At 37.7% G+C, this 10,000-nt stretch overlaps 1 protein-coding gene across 1 annotated transcript in view; it reads left to right on the top strand.

The window, feature by feature from the left end:
* Positions 1-10,000, top strand: part of LOC106877382 (uncharacterized) — a 900,394-nt gene that overhangs the window by 627,729 nt on the left and 262,665 nt on the right. The gene's annotated exons all lie outside the window — the stretch shown is intronic.

Below are 10,000 nucleotides of genomic sequence, written 5' to 3'. Positions count from 1 at the left end.
GGTGGTGGTGGTAGTGGTAGGGTTGTGGCTGTTTAGGCCCAGGTCTGCCTTGCCTGAGCAGTCTTATGCTCAAAGACGTTCCATTCGTGACATGACATCCTTAATTAGTGTGGCGGAGAGTGTCTCAGAGTGACATATAAACTACATGAAGTAGCGGTATGTAGGAGTATTGTGAATGTAAATGCGCGCGCGCGTATATGTATGTCGGTATATATATATATATATATATATATATATATATATATATATCGTTATTAAATGCTGTGATATCGTGCTATAGATAGATAGATAGATAGATAGATATTAGCACACACACACACCTGCATTATTTAATGATGTGGGGGAGTACCATATGTATGGTGATATATAGCAGTATCAAATAGAAGTAGGTAGGGATATCGTCTGTGTATCTAATGCTCTCTCTCTCTCTCTTTCTGTTTCTCTCTCTCTCCCTCTCTCTCTCTCTATGTATGTCAGTATTAAATAATAATCTGTTGGAATATTGTGTGTATGATGTGTACAGCAGCATTAAACAACGGTGTGTTGATGTCGTTAGCTGCATAGGTTAATTGCTAATTCTAGCTTCATCTCTTTCCAATTGATACTACCTGTAAGCCGAATTCCAGGTATGCATGTGTGTGTCTGTCTGTCTATAAATGTATGTGTGTATATACGTTACACGTGTATAATGTATGTGCACACTGTGTCTATGTATCCGTACACCATGTTTATGACTAACCATACATACATCATGTGTATAGCTAGGTGTCCACACCCTGTGTATGGCTGTCCGTACATCGTGTGTATAACTATATATATAGAGAGATAGATAGATAGATAGATAGATAGATAGATAAACATTGTATATGGCTATGTATTTATACATACCTCACGTGTATGGTTTTATAACCGTACATCGTTGATATAGCGAATATCCGTACACGTGTGTATGGTTGTGTCTGCAGACGCGTGTATGGCTGCGTATCCGCACATAGGTGTATGGCTATGTATCCGTACACGTGTATACGGCTGCGTTTCCGTACACGTGTGCGCGGATGCGTATCCGTACGCGCATATGTAGCTATGTATCTGTACACACGTGTATAGTTATGTATCCGTACGCGCGTGTATTGCTACGTATCCGTACATGTCCGTATGACTATGTATCCGTACACGTGTATACGGCTGCGTATCCGTACATGTGTGCGCGGCTGCATATCTGTACGCGCGTGTATGGCTATGTACCTGTACATGCGTGTATAGTTATGTATCCGTACGCGCGTGTATGGCTATGTATCCGTACATGTCTGTATGGCTATGTATCTGTACGTGTTTGTATGGCTGCGTATCTGCACATGTGCGTTATCCGTGTGTATGGCCATATATCCGTGTGTATGGCCATATATCCGTACATGTATGTATAGCTATGCATCCGCACACGTGTATATAACTGTGTATCTGTACACCTGTGAATGGCTATGTATCCGTACACGTATGTATAACTATTTCCGTATGTCTTTCCTATGGTTATGTACACGTGTATATGTGTGTGTGGCTAACATTCAGTCATACTCATGGGTATAGTTATGTATCCGTAGATGATATGTATGTATGTATGTATGTATATATATATATATATATATATATATATATATGTATATATATATATATATATATATATATATATATATATATATACATATATATATATATATATATATATATATATATATATATATATATCTGTACATGTCTCTGTATCCTGTCCTTACACGTGTGGGCGTGCGTGCCTAGAAACGTGTTTGCTTATTTCGCGGTCAACTGCGATTGGAAATTTGTAATTGTAGAGTAAGGATTAATGGGAACATAGTAAGCTCTGTGTGTGTGTGTGTGTGAGAGAGAGAGAGACAGACAGAAAGAGACAGACAGAAAGAGACAGACAGAAAGAGACCGACAGAGACAGACATCGTATTTTAACTTAGAAGATGTAAGATGTTAGTGGAGAGCAACAGTTACCTAATTTTATCTCTTTTTTGTTTGTTTTTTTGTCACCTTCACCCCTGCCCTTCAGTTACGCTCTCTTTCTCTCTCTCTCTCTCAGTTATCGATCTAAAGATGGGTGGCCACCGACAAGTATTAAAAAAAAAAAGCCGTAAACACGCTGCATCACAACAGCTACAACTCCGTCTGAATTTGAAGGGGCAAAGTAACGCGAGTTAGTGATTGTGTCTTTGTATAGAATGCACATCTCTCCACTACAGAAAGAAGCGAAGAATGTGATGTTTATTCTCTGAATGTTCTTATTGAAAAATATGTATGTATGTATGTGAGTATATACATATATATATATATATATATATATATACACACACAGACACAGAGATACACAAAGGGGTACTGAAAACTTCCTGGTTTGGGGTAAAAGAAAATACAGGAGGATCAGTTAATTTTCAGATTCACACACTTATTGCAGCAGTCCTTCAGTTTTTTTGCGCCCTGTAAAAGAACTCGGAAGTTTGGGTGTCCAACCAGGCCTTTCGCGACACCCTTAAAATCAGGAACTTTTCAGCACCCCTCGTATATATTACAAACAAGAAAGTGAATTTCGAACGCAATATAGCTGTGAAAGCAGCCGATAAAGATTAGGCGTTTACCCTTAGATGAGGCGTGGTGGTGGTGGTGGGGGGGGGGCGCCAGCAGATGGCTACGGAGAATCAAATCCTGTACTCCTCAGATACTGGCTGAGTGCTCTGACCAGACTTTCAAGTGTCTTTATACATCGCTGATTACAACTCGCCGGGCCTGAATTTTTTTACAATCAATGGGAAGATGACTTCCCATTGTTTTGGAATTATCCCGAATGGCCCTCTTCCGATTTCTTGCATACCGCTTGAAAACTGCACGGGTCCACCTGTTGTTTGTGAGCCTTGTGAAAGTGCATTCGGTATTTTGGAGGATGCAGGACTGACACGGGATGTGGGGCGGAGGGAACACTGGTGGACCTGGTCGGCTCTCCCCACGATGATCCCTCCTCGACCATTAACTTGAGAATACCCCAGCCACATCGAGCAAAAGCATGATTGAATGAGTGTGAGTGGATGAAATATATATATAATCCAAATTGAGGGAATGGAGCAGGTAAAATCTAGGCTACCTATGTTTCCTAGGTAGCAGAACCTGGGAAGCAGTAATTACTTCTGAGGTTCTGGTTGTTAGGAAACATATGTAGCCTGGATTTTACCTGCTCCATTCCCTCAATTTGGGTTTTTATTTGCATTCATAGTAACCCTAGTTGCTAACAGTGAATTGTTGAAAACCTTTTTTCAGCTTATCGAACTTCAATATGAGAAAAACCTACAACCTTCTACACCAGTGGTTCGTGGCCTTTTCACAGTGGTTCCCAACCCTTTTTTTAAAATGAGTTTTCCCGCGGACCCCTTATGTTTATCCTTATATATATATATATATATATATATGAAATTTTGAATTTAGTTCATACACCTCCAGTACTACCTTTTGTGGACCCCAGGGTGAGAACCACTGTTCTGCACCAATAAACTATTATTTGTTCCTGAAAGATGTTTTTTATACCTACTACGGACAACTCGAAACTTCCTACAGCTAGATCCTTGGATCTTACAATTATATATATATATATATCATGTTATATTTGGGACAGTTATTTATTTCTTTTTTTTTTTTGCCAAGAAAACACGCACACTGTTTGATTTTAGCTTTAGCTGACTTTGCTTTTCATCCTTTCAAGGTCGATGAAATAAGTACCAGTTGAACACTGGGGTCAATGTAATCAACTTACCTTCTGTCTCTGAACTGTTGGTCTTGTGTCATAATTGGAGACCATTATCATCATCATCATCATTATTATTATTATTATTATTATTATTATTATTATTATTATTAGTTTATTTCTCAGAGTTCTTTCGTCACACATTTCTCTTCCTCGTGTTCCTCTTCTCTCTGGTCTTGTCTCTATTCCATTTTGCCATTCTGTTTCAACACACAATCTCACATTCAAACATCTTGCAAAACGAGTACATAAACGTATACATACATACATACATACATACATACATACATATATCTGTAACACAAAGTATTTTAGAAACTTTAGGTAAATTTCTAAAAGTTAAGCAACATTTTTTTAATCTTTCGCTGCATCTAAACAGATGCAATTATGCTTTATTATTCTCTTTGCTCGTTGAGAAAGAAAAGATTTTGTCATGACGTGTTTCAAAGTCCCCCTTCCCCCATTTTATTTTATTTTTATCTACGAGGAGAATTTTATAGCAATTACTATTTAAATCAGGCACTAACCTGAACTTAGCTGTAATATCTTGATTCATTTGCTTTCCATTCGTTTGTTAGTTGTGTACTGAAAACAAAATTAATAACTATTTAGGTACAACACAACGGTAGAGAACGAAAAATGATATTAAAGTTGCTAAACTATAGTTTTATTCTTTTTTAAAATAAAATTTGACTGTGAAATTTGAAGCACATGGAAAGTTCTCCTCGTAGATAGAAAATGAGGATGTGTGTGTGTCTTTAGATGAGTGGTTAATAATTATGAAGCATGTCAGAACAATCTTCTTTATTATTTTTTATGCGTAGCTAATAACAAGATTGCGTTTACGTTTATTTAAAGTTTCAGAGTTAAAGGTTTAAAAAAAAATTGTAATTTAGCTGCTTTGCGTGCGCGCGCAGAGGTACCCTCACACACACACACACACACAAGCAAACACATACACATACATAAAAAAGTTGGCACTCCGTTGGTTATGACGATGAGTGTTCCAGTTAATTCGCAGCCTGCTCGCGATATTAACGTGCAAGTGGTTGAGCACTCCACAGACGCGCGTGACACAGAATGTGACAAGGCTGGACCTTTGAAATACAGGTCTTACTCATTTGTTGCCAGCTAAGTAGACTGGAATATCGAACTTACGACGTTACGATCGTTAGCCGAATACCCTAATCACTAAACCAGTTGCTACAACAGGTGGACCCGTGTAGGTGCCGTAAATTTGACCTTACTTTCAATTTAGAATCCCACCCCATCTGCAAATGTTCCCGTTTTTCTTAAATTTACTTTAAAATAATAACCTCAAATCATCATTTAAAATATTGCATTTTAGTAGGTTATCTACTCGTGTAGGAGTTGTGCAACACTGTGTTCTATATATCTTAAGGCCCAAATTTATGTCCAAATCTTCAGATATGTATTATGTAAAGTGTTCGAACATTAAACGCGCCGAAATTGCACTTTTAGTCTCGTTTCCATGGCTGATGAGAAGATATTCATGTTTATCTATTCTTTGTCTTTTCCTGTTAATCGTTTCCATGTTCCATTTTGATTTTTCCTACATATTATACACCAGGCGATGACCCAACATAGTCGCAGTCTAATGGCTGAAACAAGTACAAGATAAAAGATGGACATTTTTGCAGTGAAATTTTAAATGTGATTTTTTAAAAATCCGCCGCACAATATTTGAGGAATACTGTCCTATTGCATCATGACGACGATGAACCCATGAAGAAATATCTACTGTAATATAATGTAACTCCTCATAATCTGTCTTTAGACTATCTGGTTTTCTCTAATTTATAATCATTGTCGCACGTTTTATTACAATTTGAATTAACTTAACTATGGAACTACACCGAAGACAAAATCGAAACTGTTAACAAAAATGAGATGAGTTCAAGTATTGCACTTTTTAACAAGCTTAACTGTAGAACGAGATGGAAGATATAATTGAAATTCTAGCGTAATAAAACGATGGTGAAGTCCATCAATTCATCTTCTCTGCCCACGTTTCCTGGGAAGGTCGTGGGGGTAAAGTCCTCAGCCATCTCTTCCATGGGATTCATTATCCTTGCCAGCTGGATTCCCAAGGGTGTCCAACTGACACTATGTATGTTGCCCAACCATCTTGCTCTTGGTCTACTCCCGGGTCACCTGCTGATTGGCTCGGTCTTGCGATTCTTTCTTGCGACATTCTAATCATGTCTGTTGTGCCAGCGCGGTGACGCGTTGCTGCAAAGTAGAACAAATAAGAGCATATGTAAAATGTGAAATTTCCGTGTTCCGTTAGACTAGTTAATATCTCAGTAACAAGGCGGAGAGGTGGCAGAATCGTTAGCACGCCGAGAAAAATGCTTAGCGGCATTTCATTCGTTTTTGCGTTCTCGGTTCAAATTCCGCCGAAGTCGACTTTGCTTTTCATCCTATCGGGATCGATAAAATAATTTCCAGTTGAGTACTAGAGTGGATTTAATCGACTTAACCCCTCCCCTTATATTTGCTAGCTTTGTGCCAAAATTTCAAATCATTATTTTATACTCAGTTAAGGTGATCAGCTGGCAGGATCGTTAGCACACGGGGCAGAAATGCTTAGCGGCATTTCGTCCGTCTTTACGTTCTGAGTTCAAATTTCGCCGTGGTCGACTTCGCCTTTCATTCTTCCGGGGTCGATAAAAAAGTATCAGCTGGACACTGGTGTCGATGTAATCGACTTACTCTTTCCCCCGAAATTGCTGGCCTTGTGCTAAAATTTGAAGCCAATATTAGTTAGTAACAAGGCGGCGAGCTGACTGAATCCATAGCACGACGGGCAAAATACTTAGTGGCATTTCGTCCGTCTTTACGTTCTGAGCTCAAATTCAACCGGGGTCGACTTTGCATTTCATCCTTTCAGGGTCGATAAAATAAGTACCAGTTGAGTACTGGCCATGTGCCAAAGTAACCCAGGAACACTATAAGTGTGTGTGTGTGGCTTCTTTCTGTTTTCTTTTACTTTTTTCGTTTACCTTTTACTTGTTTCAGTCATTAGACTGCAGCCATGCTGGAGCACCGTATTGTTTGTTTACGCTCGTAACACCTTGCAGACATTCATATATTCGAGGAGTTGTAGATATGTTCTGGAGTAATTGTGGAGTACAGGTGGGGAAGGGCAAGGACGGAGTGAAGATGGGGAGTAAGGAAGTGTTCCAACCAAACTTGGCGCTTAACTTTTGATTCGATCTGATTTCTGAATCGGTATATTTCCTGAACCAATTAAAGGTAAACGGTAACAAGAGTGCCGTAGATATTGATTCGAAACTTTTGCGTTTAGTTTGTTAGGATTTCAAAAAGCATGTGTGCAAAAACCGGAATTTTAAACACACAAACACATACGCGCTTTTCTCTTTCCCTCCCTCTCCTCTCTCATTCTCTCACTCTGTCTCTCTCTCTGTCTCTCTCTCTCTCTCTCTCTCTCTCTATATATATATATATATATATATATATATATATATATATATGTGTGTGTGTGTGTGTGTATGTGTGCGCGTGTATATATATATATATATATATATATATATATATATATATATATATATTCACACACACATATATACATACATGCATATATACTTATGTATACATACATTCATATGTTTGTGTGTGTATGTATATATATATATATATATATATATATATATATATATATACATATATATATATATGAACACACACACATATACAAGCATATATATCGTTTCGCTGTTCCATTTTAGTTTTCTACAATATTTTTTTCCCGCCACTTATTTTACTTGTCTAACTTCACATAACAATATTGATTTGTCTCTCTATTCCATGCAATCTTTGCTTGCATTATACAGGGTGCGGTGAATAAACTGTCGTCTAAATTATGCGAAAATGAAAATAACACTGACATCTCATTTTAACAGATATATTTACCAAAATTACATTAAAATATCTTGAAATACTAAAGAGTAAATTTATTCAATAAAATCGCCATTGGCTTCAACCACGGTCTCTAGACAACTCGGAATCTCCTACAACTCTTCTGGACGGTTTTATTGCTTGAGTTGGTGAATGCTACCATAATCCTTGCCTACAGTTCATCTTTGGTGTTACAAGGAGTTTTGTCGGTCTCTCGCTCAACTGCGCCCCACACATAATAACCAAGAGGGTTGCAGTTTGGAAAGTTAGGTGGCCAGATGTTAGGAGCGATGTGGTTTTAGAAATTGTCTGACAACCAAGGACTGGGTTCTCTTGCTTGTGTTGCATGGTGCAGAGTCTTGTTGCCAGACGTAGGGTCTTCCAGCAGCCACCCTCTTGACCCAAGGCAGCACTACCTCCTCCAGGCACTTTATGTAGGTCTCCGTGAGTCTGAGACCGTGTGAGAAGATGAATGGATTCATGATGTCGCCATCACTAGTGATCACTCCAAACACCATGATGATGACTGGATGTTTGATTTTTATCACTCTCGGTACATGTCCTTAGATTGACGCGCAAACACTCTCAAATGCCCGTACTGGAGCTTCCGGCCGCGAATACCAAGCAGTACAGTATGTCGTTTCCAAATTACTGGCTCACTGAATTGCATCATGGTAATGTTTTTCTCACAGATGATGCTCAACTGACCCTACTGTACTGTATAGTCGACAAAATCGAAAACAAAAAATGCGCATGTGCGAAATTAAAAATATAAAAATGGTGACAATTTACCCATCGCACCTTGTATGTATGCATGTATTATATATATATATATATATATATATATATATAAACCATTCTCACTGAATATATATATATATATATATATATATATATATATATATATACATACACATATATGTGTGTGTGTGTGAACCTTTTTACTTTTTAGTTGTTTCAGTCACTGGACTGAGGCCATGCTGGGGCACCGGCTTGAAAGGTTTATTCTAACAAGTCGATCTCAGTACTTACTTTTAAAACCTGGTAGTTATTCTTTAAGCGAGACACTAAGTTTCGGTGGGTACGTTGTTAGCTGTCATGCGGTACGGTATTTGGACACACACACACACACACACACACACACACACACATATATATATATATATATATATATATATATATATATATATATATATATATATATATATACATATATATATATATATATATATATATACATATATATATATATATATATCAAGTAGTTAGCGTGAAAAACCTCATAAGGGAAAATTTTATTAACTATTCCCTTTCAATATATTTATTTATATTAAGGTCATTACTAAACATAAATGCCTCACCTAAGGAGGGACTCTTAAAGTTGACTTTAAGAGTCCCACCTAGCATGAGGCATTTATGTATAGAAGTACCCTTAATATATATATATACATATATATATATATATATATATATATATATATATATATATATATATATATATATACATATTCACACACATACTTGTACATATGAAAAAGTTAGCACAAATGGACGAAATACAATTGCACAATTGAATGAAATCAGACGAGCGGACGTTCAATGCCTTCATTACTTGTTGATTGAATATCATAAAAATTACGACACCACACACACACATACACTCACACACACACACACACACACACACACACACACACACAAAGTGGTGCTCGAGATTATTTTGAATCACAATATCGATTATATTGAGCAGATTTGAAAGCCATAATAATGCAGTTTTAATATAACTGTTTCGTTATTGCTCTTTTTCTTTTTTTTCTTTTTCGATTTTAAATTTTCGATCTGAAAGGTTCTTTTACAGAAATACACAGTAACAGAGAAACAGAAAGTTCTTCACACACGCGCGCGTATATATGTATATATATATGTGTGTGTGTGTGTGTGTGTGAAGGCGCATGACTCAGTGGTTAGGGCGTCGAGCTTACAATTATGAGGCTGTGAGTTCGAATCCCGTACCGGGTTGCGTGTTGTGTTCTTGAGCAAGACACTTTATTTCACGTTGCTTCAGTTCACTCAGCTGTAGAAATGTGTTGCGACGTCACAAGTGCCAAGTGTTATCCCTTGGATAACACTGCTGGCGTGGAGAGTGGCGACCGGTATGCATGGGCGACTGTTGGTCTTCCATAAACAACCTTACCCGGACTTGTGCCTGGGAGAGTAACTTTCTAGGTGCAATCCCATGCTCAGTCATGA

This window comes from Octopus bimaculoides, chromosome 24 (assembly GCF_046866305.1).
Source record: "Octopus bimaculoides isolate indiv1 chromosome 24, ASM4686630v1, whole genome shotgun sequence".
Taxonomy (NCBI): domain Eukaryota; kingdom Metazoa; phylum Mollusca; class Cephalopoda; order Octopoda; family Octopodidae; genus Octopus; species Octopus bimaculoides.
Note: the sequence above shows the minus strand (reverse complement) of the source record. Positions and strands in the feature narration are given on the sequence as shown.